The sequence below is a fragment of the Bos taurus genome, chromosome 7 (genome assembly GCF_002263795.3).
Source record: "Bos taurus isolate L1 Dominette 01449 registration number 42190680 breed Hereford chromosome 7, ARS-UCD2.0, whole genome shotgun sequence".
In the NCBI taxonomy this organism is placed as follows: domain Eukaryota; kingdom Metazoa; phylum Chordata; class Mammalia; order Artiodactyla; family Bovidae; genus Bos; species Bos taurus.
Window position 1 is genome coordinate 3,639,139 of NC_037334.1, and position 21,142 is coordinate 3,660,280.

Genomic DNA, 21,142 nt, shown 5'->3' on the forward strand with positions numbered 1-21,142 from the left:
GCCAGGCCTCCTATAAAAAGAAATGCATTTGAGTCAGTTCAATTGAGGTGAAGGAACCTAGAGCCTATCATATAGAGGGAAGTCAGAGAAAGACAAATATCAAATATTAACATATATATATAATCTAGAAAGATAGTACTAACGATCCTACATGCAGGGCAACAAAGGAGACACAGACATGAAGAACAGACTTCTGGACACAGTAGGGGAAGGAGAGGGTGGGATGTTTTGAGAGAATAGCATTGAAACATATAGATTACCATATGTAAAATAGACAGTCAGTGGGAGTTCAGTGCATGATGCGGGGAAGCCAGTGCTCTATGACAACATGAAGGGGTGGGCAGGGGAGGGAGGTGGGGAGGGGTTTCAAGAGGGAGGAGATACATGTATACCTAATGTCAATTCATGTTGTTGTATGGCAAAAACAATCACAATATTGTAAAGTAATTATTCTCTATTTTTTTAAATTTAAGATTGATAAATTAAAAATAAATATCAATATAATAAGTGAGTTTGAAGACTATAAAGTGGAAAAAATATATATTAATCAGAGCAATGAGAACTACAGACAAAGAGAAATGAAAGGGAGAAAACAGCAGAATAAAAGGAATAGCAGAAAACAGAGATGAGAGAAATGGAATAGAAAACAAATGACAAGGAAAAAAGCATAAGAAAAATTTCAATTGGCAGGTGAATGGATAAGAGAGTCGTAGTACATATACACAATGGAATATTAGTCAACTATAAAAAAAGAACGCATTTGAGTCAGTTCTAATGAGGTGGATAAAACTGGAGCCTATTATACAGAGTGAAGTAAGCCAGAAAGAAAAACACCAATACAGTATATTAACACATATATATGGAATTTAGAAAGATGGTAACAATGACCCTGTATGCAAGATAGCAAAAGAGACACAGATGTAAAGAACAGACTTTTGGGCTCTGTGGGAGAAGGCGAGGGTGGGACGATTTGAGAGAACAGCATTGAAACATGTATACTACCGTGTGTGAAACAGATGGCCAGTCCAAGTTTGACGCATGAAGCAGGGCACTCCAAGCCGGTGCACTGGGACAACCCAGAGGGATGGGATGAGGAGGGAAGTGGGACGGGGGTTCAGGATGGGAGACTCGTGTACGCTCTTGGCTGATTCATGTCAATGTATGGCAAAAACTGCCACAATATTGTTAATTAGCCTCCAATGTAAAATAAATAACTTTTTAAATAGTTTTTAAAAAATAGAAGGAAAATTTTCAAAGCCAGAAGGATCGAGGAAAGTCAGTTCTTACAAAGAATGGCCAGTTCTCTCCCTTCATGCAAGAGCTGCAGACAGGGAGGGGACTTATTGAGTCTGAGCTTTCAGTGTTCAAAGGATTCCTCTGATGAACTGCGATGCAGGTGTGTGCCTGGGTCCAGGATTCCAGTAGGCAGGGCGTACTTTATCCCCATGGACTATAAAACTTTTTGTGCACAGTGAACTTTCTGATTTGTCCAGAGGAATAGCAAATTACTCTCTGAGTTGCAGGGGGTTCTCTTGATAAATGTGGAGGTGTTTTTATTTAGTCACCACCCGAGGTCACAAATATCTCTTCCTAACTTTCATAAGTGTTTATACAAAGCTCAACAATACTAGAGGAGAAAGGAAATCCAGTGTTATTTTCAGTTGCTAGAAAACAAAAAATTTTATTTCACTAGTTAAAGTATAGCAACACAGAGAGCAATTTCTTTCTTCTGAGGCATCTTTTGACCTATAATTTATGTTGGAGCTTCCAAATCTCTGCTAAATTAAATAAAAAGAAATATAAATGCTAGAATCTGAGGTAATAAACCAAAACTGAACTGTAATTGATTACCGCACAATAAGTGGCAGAATGCACAAACTTGATAATATAAGCAAATTTATTTACTATTTTAATTTCTTTTTGTAATTTGGTAGAGCTATCCAAATATTACATCCTGAAATAAACCAACCAGCCTGAAAAACAAAAGGAAGCTAAAATTCATGTAGTGCCCTGGCCAACGAGATAAGCACTGACTTCGGATTTCTTTGCACAAAAATAATCAACAGAACCAATGAGTTCCTACTCATCACAACAGTGATTTCTTAAGTATAAGATCAAAAGCATAGGCATGATGAAATAAAAAAATAGATAAATTAGACATCATGAAAATTAAAATCTTTTGTGCATCAAAGGACACTATGAAGAGAGTGAAAAGGCAACACACAGAAAGGCAAATGATGTTTTCTTTGGGGAGATTAAATACTTCCATAAATAAACTATTTGCCTACTTTGGAATTAGATATTTTTGTCTTCTTGTTGTTGAGTTATGAGTCTTGGTATACATCAGATATTAATCTCTTTTAAATGACATAAGGGATGCATAAAAGTTTTTAATTTTCCTGATGTCTAATTTATCATTGTCAAATCCAAGATCATGAAGATTTTCCCTCTATGTTTTTTTCCCAAGATTTTTGTAGTTTTAGCTCTGTCATTTAAGTCTTGATCCTTTATGAGTTAATTGTTGTGTATATGTGAGGTAAGAGCCCAACCACATTTTTTTCATGTAGATGTCCAGTTTGCCCACCATAATTTGTGGACAAGAATGAATAGTCTCACTGGATGCTTGGGGCTAGTGCACTGGGACGACCCAGAGGGATGGTATGGGGAGGGAGAAGGGAGGAGGGTTCAGGATGGGGAACACATGTATACCTGTGGCGGATTCATTTTGATATTTGGCAAAACTAATACAATTATGTAAAGTTTAAAAATAAAATAAAATTAAAAAAAAAGAATGAATAGTCTCACTGGATAGTCTTAATATCCATGTTGAAAATGAATTGATCGTATACCTGAGGTTTTATTTCTAGTCCCCCTATTCTGTCCACTTGTCTGTGTCTATCTCTATGTCAATAGCACACTGTTCTGATTACTGTGGCCTAGAAGTTAAGTTTTAAAATCTGTCTTTTGGACAGTCTTTTTAAGAACAGTCTTTTGGACTCTGTGGGAGAGCGTGAGGGTAGGATTATTCGAGAGAATAGCATTGAAACATGTATATTATCATATGTGAAACAGATCGCCAGTCCAGGTTCGCTGCATGAGACAGGGTGCTCGGGGCTGGTGCACTGGGATGATCCAGAGGGATGGGATGAGGAGGGAGGTGGGACGGGAGTTCAGGATAGGGAGCGCATGTACACCCGTGGCAGATTCATGTCAATGTATGGCAAAACCACTACAATACTGTAATTAGCCTCCAAATATAATTAAAATTTTTATATTAGAAAAATAAAAAATAAAATAAAATCTGGAAATGTGAGTCCTCTAATTATGCTTCTTATTCCAGGCTGTTTTGGTTCTTTGGGCTCCCTTCAAACTCTATATTTTATGTTGGGTATTTTCTAACAACAACAAATAAAAAACCACTGCAATTTTGATAGGAATAGCATTGAATCTGTATATTACTTTACTGTCATCTTAGCAATATTATGTGTTCCAAAGCGTGAACTCAGGATATCTTTTCATTTGCTTAAGTCTTAAAATTCATTTAGGGCTTCCTGGGTGGCTCTGTGGTCAAGGTCTGGGATGTTCATAACCTGCACACTCCTAAACAGGTGAAGAGTCCACCTGCCAATGCAGAAGACACAGATTTGACCCCTGATACATGAAGATCCCACATGCTGTAGAGCGACTAAGCTTGTGTGCCACAACTATTGGGCAAGACAAGGAGCCACAGTTACTAAAGCTCGCATGCCCTAGAGCCTGCGTTCCGCAACAAGAGAAGCCACCGCAAAGAGAAGCCCACGCACTGCAGTTAGAGAGTGACCCCCGTTATCCACAACCAGAGAAAAGCCCAAGCAGCCACGAAGACCTAACACAGCCAAAAATAAATAAATTTAAAATATGTTGTTGTTCAGTCGTGTCCTACTCTTTGCGACTCCATGGACTGCAGCACACCAGGTTTCCCTGTCCTTCACTATTTTGTGGAGTTTGCTCAGACTCATCGATAGTCGATGATGCCACCCAACCATCTCGTCTTCTGTGTTCCCCTTCTCCTCCTGCCCTCAATCTTTCCAGCATCAGGGTCTTTTCCAATGAGTCGGCTCTTCGCATCAGGTGGCCAAAGTATTGGAGCTTCTGAGTCAGCATCGGTCCTTCCAGTGAATATTTAGGACTGATTCCCTTTAGGCTTGACTGGTTTGATCTCCTTGCAGTCCAAGGGACTCTCAAGAGTCTTCTCCAACACCACAGTTTGAAAGCATCAATTCTTTGGCACTCAGACTTTTTTATGCTCCAACTCTCACATCTGTACATGACTACTGGAAAAACCATAGCTTTGACTACATGGACCTTTGTCAGCAAAGTGATGTCTCTGCTTTTTAATACACTGTTTAGGTTTGTCATAGCTTTTCTTCCAAGAAGCAAACATCTTTTAATTTCATGGCTGCAGTCACCATCTGCAATGATACTGGAGTCCGAGAAAACAAAGTCTGTCACTGTTTCCACTGTTTCCCCACCTATTTCCCATGAAGTGATGGGACTAGATGTGATGATCTTCATTTTTTGAATGTTGAGTTTTAAGCCAGCATTTTCACTCTCCTCTTTCACCCTCATCAAGAGGCTCTTTAGCTCCTCTTTGCTTTCTGCCATAAGAGTGGTGTCATCTGCATATCTGAAATTATTGATATTTCTGGCAATCTTGAGTCCAGCACAGAACCTGCACACTCCAAGACAGGTCTGGCCTCGTTTGGCTCCTGGGAGGGAATCTCTAAGTCCTTGGAATGTCCTGTCTGATAAGAGTATCTTTGCTTAACTGGGGTCTTGGGTTGTTGTTCAGTCCCTCAGTCTTCGGGTTACTTTTTTGCACAAACCATGCAATTTTGAGTGACTCAGTAAATGGCCCTTTGTAGGTGGTTGTTGTTGAGTTGCTCAGTCATGTCCAACTCTGCAACCCCATGCAGAGGTCTGCATACATGACTGCAGCACGCCAGGCTTCCCTGTCCTTCACCATCCCCCGGAGCTTGCTCAAACTCATGTTCATTGAGTCTGTGATGCCGTCCTACCATCTCATCCTCTATTGTCTGCTTCTCCTCCTGCCTTCAATCTTTCCCAGCGTTGGGTCCTTTCTAGGACCCATTGTATATTTCTGAATCCATTGTAAAGTAGCATCTCTCCCGTAATGGGTACTGTTATGAATGTGCTGGAGCACAGTGTTCAGGAGGCCTCGAGAATCAAAGCACTTCCTTGTGCGTTACATTTCCAACAAGGTGGAGTGTGTTCAAGAGTGAATCCCCACTCCTTGGCTCTCTCTTTGTCCTTTTCTGAATATACTGGCTAGTATCTTGACAAGCTAATCTATGGGAGTAGTGACCCTATCGTGGCTTAATAATTCCCTTCCTTCGCTGCTTTGTTTGCAGATTGGTCAGCTAGCTGGTTGCCTTTTATTATATATTAAGTGTTAGTCACTCAGTCCTGTCCGACTGTTGGCAACCCCATGGACTGTAGCCCGCAGGCTCCGCTGTCCATAGGATTTTCCAGGCAAGAATACTGGAGTGGGGTGCCATTCCCTTCTCCAGGGGATCTTCCTGACCGAAGGATCAAACCCAGGCCTCCTGCATTGCAGGCAGATTCTTTACCTCTGAGTTACCAGGTCGGTGGCCTGGGAAGTGCATTACAGCCACTTGTGAGGGCTTATAGACTGCTTCTAACAGCAACAGGATCTTGGAAGCATGGTTGCTGTCTTTATTGTTTGAAGTGAGGAGTCCGCTTTCTCTCCACATTGCCCCTTATGCGTGCGCTACGCATAGTGAGAGTCTATGTATATACTCACCCGCTTGCCTTTACTGAGTAGTAGGGCTCTTGTCAGAGCAGTAGTCTCTGCCTTCTGAGCTGGGCTCCTGGGGACAGGGTTTTGCTTCCACGATGTCTGTAAGGGTTATCACCACGCACCCGGTGCATCGCCTACCTCAGCCCACAAAGCTGCTTCCATTGGTCAATACGTCCTCATCTGGCTTAGCCAAAGGTTGATGCATTAAGTCCAGTCTGCTAGAGCGCGCCAGCTCCATGACGTGTGGGCAGGCGTGCTCTGGGGATCATGCACCATCAATCGGCAGCAATGTGGCTGAGAAGCATTGAAGTCTCACTTTCAGATGGTCCAGGAGAATGGTGTGGTATTTTCCCATTCTGCCAGAAGTCAGCCAATAGCCACCTCTTTGTTCCAGCAAAGAAAGGATGCGGTGAGGGACACACACAGTGCTGGGCTGCCTTGGGGGAGACGTCTCAGCTTCCAGAAGTATGTCACAAGTAGCCGCTACAACTAGAAGCCAAAGGGGCCATCCCTTAATGGTCTGTTCTAGTTGTTTTCAGGAGGAGGAACATGTCGGCGGGTGTTTCCCAAAGTTCGCATTAACACTCCTATGAACATACAGTCTGAAAGGCTTCTTTAAGTCTGGCAGCACTAAAGCAGGAGCTGAAACTAACACTGTCTTTATGGTTTCAAAGGCTGCTTGGCATCTGCTAGTCCAAATAAGGGGCTCAAAATCATAGCCATTTAAAGCCTCATAGAGGGGCTTTACTATGAGCTCATAGTTTGAGATCCAGATCCAACAGAACCCTGCCATTCCCAGAGACCCTCTCAGTTATCTACAAGTCTTGGGTATTCTCAAGCCTCCAACTGCCCATTTTCTGTCAGGTAAAAGACCCCACTGTCCTTTGGAAATGGAAAAACCTAGATATTTGACATGTTGCTTACATACTTGGGCCTTTTTCTGGGAAACCTTATATCCACAACTGGCCAAATAGTTCGTGGTTCTGATGGTATTTAGTAGACACTTATCACGGAGAAGGCAATGGCAACCCACTTCAGTGGGTTTTCTGGCCTGGAAAATCCCATGGACAGAGGAGCCTGGTAGGCTGCAGTCCATGGGGTCGCTAAGAGTTGGACACAACTGAGCTACTTCACTTTCACTTTTCCCTTTCATGCATTGGAGAAGGAAATGGCAACCCACTCCAGTATTCTTGCCTGAAAAATCCCGGGGACAGGGGAGCCTGGTGGGCTGCCGCCTATGGGGTCAAACAGAGTCAGACACGACTGAAGAGACTTAGCAGCAGCAGCAGACACTTATCATAAATAGGGCTTACTATGAGCAAGTTATCCCCATATTGGAATATGAGTCCTTTAGCCTATATCAAGTTTCTAAGGTCCATTGCCAGCATTTCCCCAAACAAGATAGGAGAATTCTTAAATCCTTGAGGCAGGACGGTGCAACAATACTGTGAGATTACATGTGTTTCTGGATCCTGCCATTCAAAAGCAAAAAGCTGCTGTGATGCTTCTGCAATAGGAATGCAGAAAAAAGCATTTTGCAAGTCCAAAACAGAACCAGCTATATTCTCCCAAAATAGTTGTAAGCAGAGTATATGAATTAGGTACCACTGGGTGCAAATCTTGGACTATTTCATTAATAGTTCTCAACTCTTGGACAAAGTGTTACTCTGTTGAGTTCAGCTTTTTGACCAGGATGCTAGGGGTGTTATATGGGGACCTGCAAGGTTTAATCAGCCCTATTTTCAAAAACACCCCTATGTGCTTAGTAACTCAGTCGTGTCCGACTCTCTGCTGAGGGAGGAAAGGAACAGGCTGAGCCGACTCCATCTGAAAAAGAAGGAAACTCCATCTTGAAAAAGAAGGAAACTCCATCTTGCACTTTCAGTGAACTTTGGACCATGTGCCTGGTAGCCATGGAGATAACATACCTACAGCCGAACTGGCCTCCCGGACTGATAAACACCAGATTCCATACCGAGATTTCCCGTCGCCAAAAAGAATGTAATGGTCCCCTATGTGGTCAGTCATCTTTGTAATCTTGATGGCACCCATTGGTATAGGCCACAGTGTATAACCAGCTGACCCTTCTGATTATGAATCATGCCTGTAACCTGATTGTATCTCCCTTTGACATTTTTCAGGCTAGGTTTAAGGAATTTGGGGATGTGGGCTTGAGCAGTACACTTAAGGTATATAAGGTTTTCACAGAAGTCGGTCAGAGTCCTTGGCTAAGAGGAGACTCTGCCTTGGGCCCGCCGGTGTAATAAACTGCACTCCACTATCTGCATTGTCCTTCTGAGCGAGTTTGTTTCCCGGAATGCGTGGCTATAAGATTGTGACCCCATGGACTGTAGCCCGCCAGGCTCCTCTGTCCAGGGGGATTCTCCAGGCAAGAATCCTGGAGTGGGTTGTCATGCTCTACTCCAGGGGATCTTCCCAACCCAGGTATCGAACCCAGGTCCCCTGCATTGCAGGTAGATTCTTTACCATCTGAGCCACAAGAGAAGCCCACATGGGGACATGCAAGGTTTAATCAGTCCCATTTTCAAAAACTCCTTGAGAATTGTCTGTATTCCCTTTCGGCCCTCTTGTCTCAAAAGGTATTGCTTTAAAGTAGGTGTCCCAGCATTTTTTTTTTTAATGGAATTTGTATTGGCCATGCATTCTTGGCCTTCCCAGGGGTGCCATTAACCCACACTTCTGGCCTTACCTTTTCATAGATCTCAGTGGGAAAAGGTTGTCTCCTCTTCAGGAGCATCCATGAGTGCCATCTATAGGCTTAAAGCATAGTCTGGAGGGATTCTGATATCAAACTGCCCTAGAGAAAAAGTTACTTGAGAATTTATTTTACAAAGAAGATCTCTACCCAAAAGAGGGAATGGACATGCCCGGATAGGTGAAAAAAAAAAACCACTGTGTTTCAGGGTATAGTCCCCTAATTGGCATTCTAGAGGTTATAAGAAGGAACTATTGTGTACTTCCCCAGAGGTTGCAAGAAGGACCAATTTTGCACACACTGGAATATATATATAAAAAAAAAAAAAACAAACCTGTGTTTCAGGGTGAAGTCCCCTAATTGGCACTCTAGGGGTTGCCAGAAGGACTGATTTTGTCTTTCCCCAGACACTCCCATGCCTGGGATGGATGGAGATGGTTTCTGTGCCACCTTGGTTCACCACGGAGTATGCTACACCTATATCTATTAGAAAGTCAATTAACTCGTTCCCCACCGTCACAGTTACCCAGGGCTCCTGTCGGGACATTTGAATCAAATATCTCAAGTCCAAGGGAGCTCCCAGGTCCCTCCGTTCATCATCAGAGTGTCTTCCTCTTTCTACCATGTGAGAAGCTCCCACCTTTCTTTTGTTGTTATCTTTTTTTATTCCTTAACTGAGGGCAGTTTCTCTCCCAATGGCCTTCCTCCTTACAGGAGGTGCATCGTTCCTTCCCCAGCGGTGGCTCACTTCTCTTCCGGTTACTTGCCCTCTGGGAATCCACTGCTACTGCCGATAACGTAGCGCTCCACCTTGCATCCTCTTGGCTTCTGTTGTTGTTCCCTGTTATGGAACACCTTAAAAGCAACATCTACCAACTGAGAAGGTTTCATTCCCAATGTACCATCTAACTTTTGTCATTTTCTTCTTATATCTGGGGCACTTTGCCCAGTGAAAGTGATAGTCACCATTCTTATATTTTCAGGGGCCTTAGGGTCAGCATCAGTGTACCACCTACAAGCTTGATAAATTCTTCCTAGAAATTTTTATGGGTCTTCACTGGGTTTTTAGTGTAGCCCCTGAATTTTGTTTAAGCTCTGTTGCCTAGGTACTGCCTTTCGAAAGCCTGCTAAGATACACTTCCTGTAATGCTTTAGGAGTGGCATACTTCCGTTGTTGGGATCCCAGTCAGGTTCAGCAATAGGAACTGCCAGGTTTGCTTCTGGAGTTCATCTGGATCGGCTAGATAAGGCTGGCGTGCTTCGTCTCTAGCCTTGTCAATGACTGTCCTTCTTTCATCCCCTGTGAGCACCAAATTCATACGAGTATGAATGTCTATCCAAGAGGGATGGTGAAGGGCAAAGGTGGAAGTGAAAAGTTCCATCGTGCGGAGGGGGTCCTCTCGATAAAGTAGGGTCATTGTTTTCCCAATTAAACAAATCTGAAGTTGAAACTGGCTGGTGTATTCATAGACACCCCACTGGTGACCATCTGCATTAAGGCCTCCTAAGTGATATCATAAAAGAATTGATGCTCTTGAACTGCAGCGTTGGAAAAGACTGTTGAGAGTCCCTTGGACTGCAAAGAGATCAAACCAGTCAATCCTCAAGGAAATCAGTCCTGAGCATTCATTGGAAGGACTGATGCTGAAGCTGAAACTCCAATACTTTGGCCAGCTGATGCAAAGAAATGATTCACTGGAAAAGACCCTGATGCTGGGAAAGATTGAAGGCAGGAGGAGAAGGGGATGACAGAGGATGAGATGGTTGGATGACATCACTGACTCAATGGACATGAGTTTGAGCAAGCTCTGGGAGTTAGTGATGGACAGGGAAGCCTGGCGTGCTGCAGTCCATGGGGTTGCAAAGAGTTGGACACGACTAAGCAACTGAACTGAACTGAAGTGATATCAGACAAAGGAGTTTGCCCTGCTCCAGAAGTGGCTTCCAGTCCAAATTGGGTTCCCTATCACATCTAGGATGGTGATACCAAACCAGCCTCCTGTGACCTGGGTGTTAACATAGAAACCTCTAATTCATCTCCAAAAGGAGGGGAAACAGGAGGCGATGGATATGCCCATGGCATGGGGGCAGCTGGAACAACTGCCAGTGCAGTGTGCTTGGCCAGTGGAGGAGCTGGGTTGGTCGGAGGGGTGGTTAAGTTCTGAAACAGCAAATCCTCACTCTCATGTTCTCCCTCTTCCTCTTGTAGAATAGGTTTCTCCTTGACTTCCCTTTAAGACCGCTGCCCCATAAGGTGGCAGCCATCGGACTTCTTTTCTTCCTGATGTAACAGCCTAACTGCCTCTACATACGGAATCTCATCACTTTTACCTGCCCTTTCACAAAAAAAAATTTGTGAGATTGTATCATAATTAAGTGAGCCATTTAAGGGCCATTGCGCCCCTGATTCTAGTGTATATGGAGACCACACACCACTACAATCGAATATCATCTCTTTCTTAGTCATAGGCCCACAACTGTATTTTGCCATTTAGGATATGACCCAAAAGGCTGTCCTTAGGGACAGACGGAGTATTTCCTCTCTTGATAAGTTCAAGAATCACAAAACAAAGACACGAACAGATTTCAATACCAAAGGAACAAACAGATTCCATTGTGAATGGACACAAAAACAAAAGCAAACGAACCAGTTCACAAAGCAGGTAAAATCCAATGACAATTCTGCCCTCCAGAAGGGTACCCTGAAACAACAAACAAACGAATTGAGAGGAGAATATGTTCCCAGCTGTACACACGGGAGCAACTTTCCCTAGTATGTGGAGCCCTACAGCTCCTAAATGTCAACTTGCTCCAACTGCCAAGCGCTGGGGCAGCCAGTGCCGCTACAGAAATTGTGAAGGGAAGATCCTCAGGAGAAATGGTCCTGGAAGCTGCAGGCCTTACCTGAAAATTCCCCAACTGGGGCCGGCTCATCACGAGCAGCAAGGCTCCTGGCTGGCTTTGCCAAAATTTGCTACTGAGCCCAAGCTCATTCTGCTCACTCCATGGCAGGCCAATAAATTGCAAGACGAGTTGTTGGAGCAAGGAATGATTACTTTAATCGGAAGGCCAGCAGACAGCGGAGATGGCAGACTGGCCTAAGAACCATCTCATCTCCCTCGGGAATCAGGGTGCTTTTATACACAAGACAGAGAGTGGGAAGGCGCTTTCTGAGGCCGGGACCAGTGGCAGAACAGGGCCGTTAATTGGTTGGGGCTGACAGTTGCTGACTTGGGCGGAGGGGCCCACAGGGGGGTGACAAATGGCTGGGTAGGACTGTGCTGCAGAGCCGGTGTCTGTCTCAGTGGCGCCTGCAGGCCGGTGCCAGGGAAGGAAAGACCCTTTATGCCTTGTGTCCTATCGCTGACCACTGCTACAGTTGGACTTCCCTTGTGGAATAGACAGACTTTGTTTAAACTTTGTGTGATCAAGTTTACCAGTCATTTCCTTTATGGCTTCTGGGTCTCGTTTTATGCTTTAGGGAAAACTTCCTCTCCGACATTGTAGAATGAAAATGATTCATCCATGTTTCTAGGGCTACTTTCATGATTTCAGGTTTACAGTGCATGCCCTCCCACCCAAATCTGCGCTCCTGCAGGTCTAGGAAGATGGGCAGAACGCCCCTGCCTGGCATTATCTCCGGGACTTTTTCTACCTCCCCTCCGGAGCCCAGAGCCGCGCAGTCGCATAGGGAGAATGTCCCCTTCCCAGCAGACGTCTCTGGAAGTGAACAGTGGTTCTGGGACCTTTCCCAAAAGAATTTTTCCTAGTCCCCCTTCTGCTGCTGGGGTCACGCCGCGCAGGCTTTGAGCTCCCAGGCTGACGCATTTGCTGCCGCTTGTCTGGAGAGACACGCTCAGAGGTGAGCCTGGACCAGGACCCGGCATCCAGGGGGCGGGCGGTGTTTCCTCTCAGTCCTGCGATCCGGATTCCCCACGCTGACGTTCGCGCCGGTTGTCTGGCGCCACCTGGCGGCCTCTATCATATAGTTTTCAGCTCCAGCGAAACCGGTACGGATCTGGGGGCGGTGCCTTAGGCGAAGGTCTCTTGAGGCTGGAGGCTCTAGAGGGATCATCCAGGCTGTGCCGCGCAGGGGAATGAACGGCTCAGTCATTTTCAAAGACTGGAGGTGCAAGTACTTGGAGGCCATCTCCGCACTTCCGTGCCCCGTTCGGGACCCTCCAGGTGTGTCGAGCGTCACACGCCAGGGCCGACTCTACCTGTTGGTCTGACCTGGGCCCGCAGGGTTTCAGGGCTGGGATACTGTACCGCGCAGCTAATGGTGTCGTGGACTGTGGTCCCTTTCCAGGAGATGGAGGGGCAGGTGATGTTTTGAAGGAGCCGCTGTCTGATCTGCTGCAAGAGGTGAGACTGGTGGCTGGCTGGGGTGAGTGGGGAGGACAGTAAAAGGAAAGCACTCAGTATCCTGGATGGAAGTGACTCCACTTAGCTTGTGAGAGCAGAGGAGACCCGGCCCATTCAGGTTAGATGGCTGTTATTATTGGGAACTTCCGCCGGGTGCCCCAAGAGTGTCCTCCTGAATATTGCCGGCCTCCGGGACCTCAGTGAAGCCAATGCCCCATCTACCTGGCCCCAACTTAACCCTCCCACCCAAAGCTGCCTGTGCAAGCGGGGGCCTCTAGCTCAGCCCTACTGATGCCCTCCATACTCACTTCCACCTTGTCCACCCATTCAGATCAGGACTCTGCCCTTGGGGAAAAGAGAACTTGTCCTGGTGGAGAGGCTGGCTGTCAGGGAACTCGCCCATGGGCTGGGCCAGGAAGAGAGAGCTGCTGCCCAGAGTTGGCTTTCAGGTTAGGGGAGGAACTGGGAGCAAGGGTCACCAGGGAGGTTTTCTGCTTCCCTCACTGCCAGGCCCTGGCTAAAGGACCTTTTGGCCCCTAGGGTGGGGGTACGGGCTGGGGGTCTTTTTCTGCTTCTAGCTGGCCTCCCTGTTTCTTAAAAGTAGTAGCCAAGAATGGGTCCAAGGAACCTGTCAATCTTTCTCTTGACCTTCACCTTTCCTTGACCTAGACGTTTTCAGACCAATGGCCTATATCAGACTGTCTTTTCATATCTTTAACACTGTTTGAACCAAACTTAGATTTTGACCTTGACCTTGACCTCACCTTGACCATGACCCCTTTCAGGCCCATATTCTGTCCCTCTCATTACTGTATTACTGAAAGATTATTTTAATTTAACCTTGACCTGTATATTGACTCTGATACAGACCAAATCCTGTCCTTCACCTTCTTCAGTGTTCTTTGCTACCCCTACTGAAAACTTAAACTTGAATCTGACCCTGAATATGAACTTCACCTGGCATTGTTCTTGACCTTTATCTGTTCCAGTTTTGTAATCTGTTCTTGACTACCATCCTAGCATTCTCCATGACTAACAATTTAACTTCAACCCCAATCTTAATATTGACCCTGACCTTTAACTTTACCTCGACCCTTATTTTAAACAAACTGTATCTCCTATGTACTATCTGGATCCTTTCTGTCACTAATTTGTTAATATGAGCTTGATTTTGGCTTTTTTTTTTTGCGCTGTGCCATGTAGTATGTGGGATCTTACTTTCCTGACAAGGAATTGAACTCTCAGCAGTGAAAGCTCAGAGTCCTAACCACTAGACCACTAGGGAACTCCCTGATTTGGGCTTTTATGATATTGAACTTGATCATGGCCTAATTATGACCTTCACCCTTTTCAGAACCATAGTCTCAGTAAACATACTATCTTCACCATTTCTAATAATGACTAAGAATTTGACCTTGATCTTGTTGTCAACTTGACTTTGAAATTGATGTAATCTTGAAATTGACATAGATATTGGTCAAACACAGCATGTCTCTAACTGTCTTCCTCAATTTCTCTGTGACCAATAATTTGGCCTTGATCTGACTTTGTGAACTGACTTTCCCCACATTCCTCTTTTCACATATGTCCTGTCCCTTAAATTCATCTTGATCTTCTCTATTACTGACTGAAAATTTGTCCTTGGCTTAAGCCTCAACCTTGCCCTCGCCCTTTCCCCTAAACTTGATTTAGATTTGATCTTGCCTCTTCTCAGACCCATACTCTGTATCCTGACAATTTTTATTATTGATTGATTATGTGACCTTGCCCTAGGCTTCTATATTTACTCTGTTTCAGACCAAATCCTGCCATTGATCTTAAGCAGTGTTTATTTCTATCAGATCAGATCAGATCAGTCGCTCAGTCGTGTCCGACTCTTTGCGACCCCTTATCAACCTACCTAGGAATTAACTCTCACTCTCTCCCCACCTGTAAGTAAATCTGTAGCAAATGCTTTCCCCTGCCACATTGAGCATAACAGAACAACCCTGCCATTACTGCCAGCCTCTTGAAACTCTGCCTCAGGCCATAATGGCCAGATGCAGTTCTATTCCACAGACAATCAGAGCTCCAGAAGAGCCACACAAAGGCAGGAGCCAGTCAACTCCCAATAACCAGCTAGAGCAGGAATGGGCCTAATCCAGATCCTTGGGTAAATGCAAGAGCTCTGCCTCCTACCTGACTTTGCCCCAGTTCCCCTTGCAGTCCTGACCTGGGAAGATTGAAGTGGCTGGCTTGGAACTGTACCCCTTCTTTGGGGAGAAAGGCAGTGGCACCCCACTCCAGTACTCTTGCCTAGAAAATCCCATGGATGGAGGAGCCTGGAAGGCTGCAGTCCATGGGGTCGCTGAGGGTCGGACACGACTGAGCGACTTCACTTTCACTTTTCACTTTCATGCATTGGAGAAGGAAATGGCAACCCACTCCAGTGTTCTTGCCTGGAGAATCCCAGGGACGGGGGAGCCTGGTGGGCTGCCGTCTATGGGGTCGCACAGAGTCGGACACGACTGAAGCGACTTAGCAGCAGCAGCAGCAGACATAGCAACCATGCCCCAGTGGGCCCATGGCGGTGTTGGGCATACTCTCTTTGCTCCACAAAGGAGAACTTAGAAAAAACATTTCAGAAGTACATCCAGTAACTGCGTCCCATGAGGAGCCACAGCAGGACCAAGCATTTGGAAAATTCACATTTCCTGATTTCTAAACTTAGTAGAAACTACAGTAATCAAAATGACATGGCCCTGGCACTGAAAAAGCACACAAGGACTTCCTTGGTGTCAGTGGATAAGCGGGAGCTCCCAGTGCAGGGGGCCCAGTTTCAATCCCTGGTCAGGGAACTGGATCCCACATGCTGCAGATAAGAGTTCACAAGCCACAGCGGAGACCCACTGCAGCCAAATAAATAACTTTTTAAAAAGACGTCTAGACTAATGGAATAGAATAGAGAGCTCAGAGATAAACTCTCACATATATGGTCAAGTGGTTTTTAACAAGGGTGCCAAGACCATTCAAGAGTGGAAAGGACGGTCTTTTCAACAAGTAGTGCTGGAAAATCTGGATCTCCCCATGCAAAGGATGAAGTTGAACCCTTACCTAATGCCAGATACAAAAATTAACTCCAAATGGGTAAGGAACTAAACAGGAGACCTAAATTATTAACCTCTTAGAAGAAAACATAGCTGAAAATGTTCTTGACATTACATTTAGCAATGATTCCTTGGATATGACACTTGAGACATCCAGCAGCAATCCACGGGGTCTCACAGAACATGTTTCATCTTCAAATCATGAACCTGTGGGGGACATCTTTTGTTTTTATTTTTTTTTATTGAAGGATAATTGCTTTATAGAATTGTGTTGTTTTCTGTCAAACCTCAACATGAATCAGCCACAGGTATACATATGTCCCCTCCCTTTTGAACCTCCCTCCCATCTCCCGCTGCATCCCACCCCTCTAGAGTGATACAGAGCCTGAGGAAGTGTTTTTAATGCCCTTCTGAGCATACCACCAATCTAATGATCTAACTTTGGGGTATATAACCAAAAAACTGAAAACTTATGTCCACACAGAAACCTGTACAGAAAGCTTCAACAACAAACTTGACCATGCAGAAGAAATAATCAGTGAACAATGTACACATAATTGTGTACAACTGTGTCCCAGAAGAAGAGAGGAAGAAGAGGTTAGAAAGCTTATTTTTAAAAATAATGGCTAAGAGAGTAAATCTTAAGTCTTTCGCAGTACATATAAATATCAAACCATTATTTTGTATACCTGAGACTAATATAATGTTATTTGTCAACTATATCTCAATAAAAATAAATAAAGAAAAATGTTAAAGAAAAAAGAAAGAATGGCTGAAAAATTCCCAAACCTGTGGAGTGATTTAGACATCCAAGTTCATGAAGCTAATCAGTTCAGTTCAGTTCAGTCGCTCAGTCATGTCCGACTCTTTGTGACCCCACGAATCGCAGCACGCCAGGCCTCCCTGTCCATCACCAACTCCCGGAGTTTACTCAAACTCATGTCCATCGAGTCGGTGATGCCATCCAGCCATCTCATCCTCTGTCGTCCCATTTTCCTCCTGCCCCTAATCCCTCCCAGCATCAGAGTCTTTTCCAATGAGTCAACTCTTCACATGAGGTGGCCGAAGTATTGGAGTTTCAGCTTTAGCATCAGTCCTTCCAATGAACACCCAGGACTGATCTCCTTTAGGATGGACTGGTTGGATCTCCTTGCAGTCCAAGGGACTCTCAAGAGCTTCTCCAACACCACAGTTCAAAAGTATCAATTCTTCAGCGCTCAGCTTTCTTCACAGTCCAACTCTCACATCCATACATGACCACAAGAAAAACTATAGCCTTGACTAGACGGACCTTTGTTGGCAAAATAATGTCTCTGCTTTTGAATATGCTATCTAGGCTAGTCATAACTTTCCTTCCAAGGAGTAAGCATCTTTTAATTTCATGGCTGCAGTCACCATCTGCAGTGATTTTGGAGCCCAAAAAAATAAAGTCTGACACTGTTTCCACTGTTTCCCCATCTATTTGCCATGAAGTGATGGGACCAGATGCCATGATCTTCGTTTTCTGAATGTTGAGCTTTAGGCCAAATAGATCACCTCAAAATTTCACCCAAAATTATATTCTTCAAGATACATTATAACAGAACTATCAAAAATCAAAACTAAAGAGAGAATGTTAAAAGCAGAAAAGTGAAATTTTTCTCACACAAAGTAACTTATCCACTGCTAAGGCTACATGCAGATTTCTTAGCAGAAACCTTGTGGGCCAGTACAGAATGAAAGCCCTGAAAGAGAAAGACTGCCACCAAGAATACTTTGCCCAGAAAAGTCGTCCTTCAGAAATGAAAGCTAAATAAAGGCTTCTCCAAACAAGGAAAGCTGAAAGAGCTCAGAACTCTGTAACTTTCTTACAAAAAAATTCTGAAACGAGTTCTTTATGCTGAAACAAAAAGATGCTAATCAGTAATAGAAAAACATGAAAATATACAATACCCCAGTAAAGGTAGGTGTATAGTCATACTCAGAAAACTAAAACTGTAACGTGATGGTGTATCAAGCACTTAACTCCAGGACAAAGTTTTAGGATAAAAGTATTTAAAAAGTAGCTAGCTACTGCTACAATAAGTTTTTAATGGATACACAATATTAAAAGATGTAAATTATGACATTAAAAAACATAAAATGGAGGTGAGTAAAGGGCAGAGTTTGTCAGTGATCAAAGTTAAGTTATTATCAGCTTAAAATAAGCTGTCACATAAGATATTTCAAGGAAACTTCGGGTAAAACCTATAGTAGTTACACACAAGATAAAAAGAAGGGAATAAAAGCATACTACTACAGAAAAGCATCAATTCATAAAGGAAAACAGGAACAGAAGGGGAAAAAACTACAAATATTCAGAAAACAAGTATTAAGACAGCATTAGTTTATAGTCTCCCATAGCCTGAATTTCTGGAATTGCAGTTCCAATGGCTATTTCCAAATACACTTGCTTTTGCTGGTTTTTTTTTTTAATGGCATTAGGGACTTCCCTGGTGGTCCAATGGTTAGGACTCTGCACTTCCACTGCAAGGAGCAGGGAGCACGGGTTCAAACCGTGGTCAAGGAACTAAGATCTTGCGTGCTGTGGCCAGAAAAAAAGGGAAATGCCAGAGAGGGGGGGAACATATGTATACCAATGGCTGATCCATGTTGATGCATGGCAAAAACCAATACAATACTGCAATTATCCTTCAAAAAAGAAATGCTGAGTGCCCAAAGTAAATAATTTTTAAAGACCAAAAATAAATAAAAATGCCATATTGAGGGCATTACCTATCAATAAGTACTTTAAATACAAATGGATTAAATTCTCAATCAAAACACATGGAGCAGTTGTATGAATTAAAAAAAAAAAAAAGAGTCAAACTACATGCTTCCTTCAAGAGACTCACTTTAGCTTTAAGAACACACATAGGCCAGACTTCCCGGGTGGTCCCGTAGTGAAGAATCTGCCTGCCAGTGCAGGAAACATGGGGCAATCCCTGGTTTGGCAGGATTCCGCGTGCCTCAGGGCAAGTAAGCCCGTTGGCCACAACTACCGAGCTTCTGCACCGCAGCTACCGAACCCTGAACGCCCTGGAAACCGTGGAAGGCCCGTGCTGCACGTGGAGCCTGGCTCCGCAACAAGAGAAGCTCACACGCCGCGACTAGAGACTAGCCCCACTTACCCAAACTAGAGAACGTCCGCACACAGCGAGAAAAATCCAGCCTACAATAAATAAATAAGCAAATAAATAATTTTTTTAAATAAAAGAACACACATAGGCATAAAGCGAAGGGATAAAAAAAGATATTCCATGCAAATGAAGACCAAAAATGAGTAGGGACAGCTACCCTTTTATCAGACAAATAACGTTTAAGTCAAATAATGTGAAGTGAAAGTCACTCAGTCGTGTCTGACTCTTTGCAACCCCACAGACTATACATACAGTCCATGGACTTCTCCAGGCCAGAGTACTGGAGTGGGTAGCAGACAAAGAGTAGCCATGGGGGGCTGTTTTTATTGGGATTCAAAGAATCTAAGATTGGGGTGTCCAGAGTTTTGTAGATTCACCCTTTATTGGTTAATTTAAAGCTTAAGAGCAGGGATTAGGGCACAGAAAGGGAGAAGCAGGGTTACTCAAGTGGTCAGGTATCTACGTTACCCGGGGCTTTCTGAAAGAGCGAACTTCAGGAGCAGAGGTGGTCTAATTCCTTCCCTGGGCTATCAATTGTGTCATGCAGTTGCCAAGATGTTTATTCAAGATGGATATCTTTTGAAATGAATGCCTTAACAATCAAAAGCTTAAAGTCAGGCACTTACATAACGATAAATGCCTACATTTTTAAAAAATCTCAAATAACCTAACATTTTACCTCAAGGAACTAGAAAAAGTAGAACAAAGGGCAAAGTTAGCAGAAGGAAGGAAATAACAAGATCATAGGGAGAAATAAATGAAATAGAGATTAGTAAAACAACAGAAAAGAAAATGAAACTGAGTTTTGGTTTTTTGAAAAGACAAAATTGACAAACCATTAGCCAGACTTACCAAGAAAAAAGAATAGGACTAAATAAATAAAATTATAAATGAAAGAAAAGATATCTTACTAATATCACAGATAAACAGTTGACCCTTGAACAACAGGTTTGAACTGTGTGGGTCCACTTATACATGGATTTTTTTTCCACTAAGTATGTACTACAATACTACACTAGCCACAGTTGGTTAAATTCAAGAATTCACAATATAACAGATATAGAGGATTGACTTAAAGTTATACACAGATTTTTTTTACTGCAGAGAGGGTCAGCGCCCCAACACACAAAGTTGTTCAAGGGTCCACAATGCAAAGGATAATTCAGTTCAGTTCAGTTCAGTTCAGTCGCCCAGTCGTGTCCGACTCTTTGCGACCCCATGAATCTCAGCACGCCAGGCCTCCCTGTCCATCACCAACTCCCGGAGTTCACTCAGACTCATGTCCATCAAGTCAGTGATGCCATCCAGCCATCTCATCCTCTGTCGTCCCCTTCTCCTCTTGCCCCCAATCCCTCCCAGCATCAGAGTCTTTTCCAATGAGTCAACTCTTCGCATGAGGTGGCCAAAGTACTGGAGTTTCAGCTTTAGCATCATTCCTTTCAAAGAAATCCCAGGGCTGATCTCCTTCAGAATGGACTGGGTGGATCTCCTTGCAGTCCAAGGGACTCTCAAGAGTCTTCTCCAACACCACAGTTCAAAAGCATCAATTCTTCAGCGCTCAGCCTTCTTCGCAGTCCAACTCTCACATCCATACATGATCACTGAAAAAACCATAGCCTTGACTAGACGGACCTTTGTTGGCAAAGTAATGTCTCTGCTTTTGAATATGCTATCTAGGTTGGTCATAACTTTCCTTCCAAGGAATAAGCATCTTTTAATTTCATGGCTGCGGTCACCATCTGCAGTGATTTTGGAGTCCAAAAAAATAAAGTCTGACACTGTTTCCACTGTCTCCCCATCTATTTGCCATGAAGCGATGGGACCAGATGCCATGATCTTCGTTTTCTGAATGTTGAGCTTTAAGCCAACTTTTTCACTCTCCTCTTTCACTTTCATCAAGAGGCTTTTTAGTTCCTCTTCACTTTCTGCCATAAGGGTGGTGTCATCTGCATATCTGAGGTTATTGATATTTCTCCCGGCAGTCTTGATTCCAGCT

General features: G+C 44.0%; 1 long non-coding RNA gene across 1 annotated transcript; it reads right to left on the bottom strand.

The window, feature by feature from the left end:
* Positions 1–1,913: 1,913 nt before the first annotated feature.
* LOC112447319 (uncharacterized) lies at positions 1,914–19,361 on the bottom strand. Its single transcript, XR_003035420.2, has 3 exons — positions 16,778–19,361; positions 16,104–16,195; positions 1,914–12,919 (listed from the first exon to the last, which is right to left on the bottom strand). It is a non-coding gene; the product is annotated as an uncharacterized lncRNA (long non-coding RNA).
* Between the last annotated feature and the right edge of the window lie 1,781 nt (positions 19,362–21,142).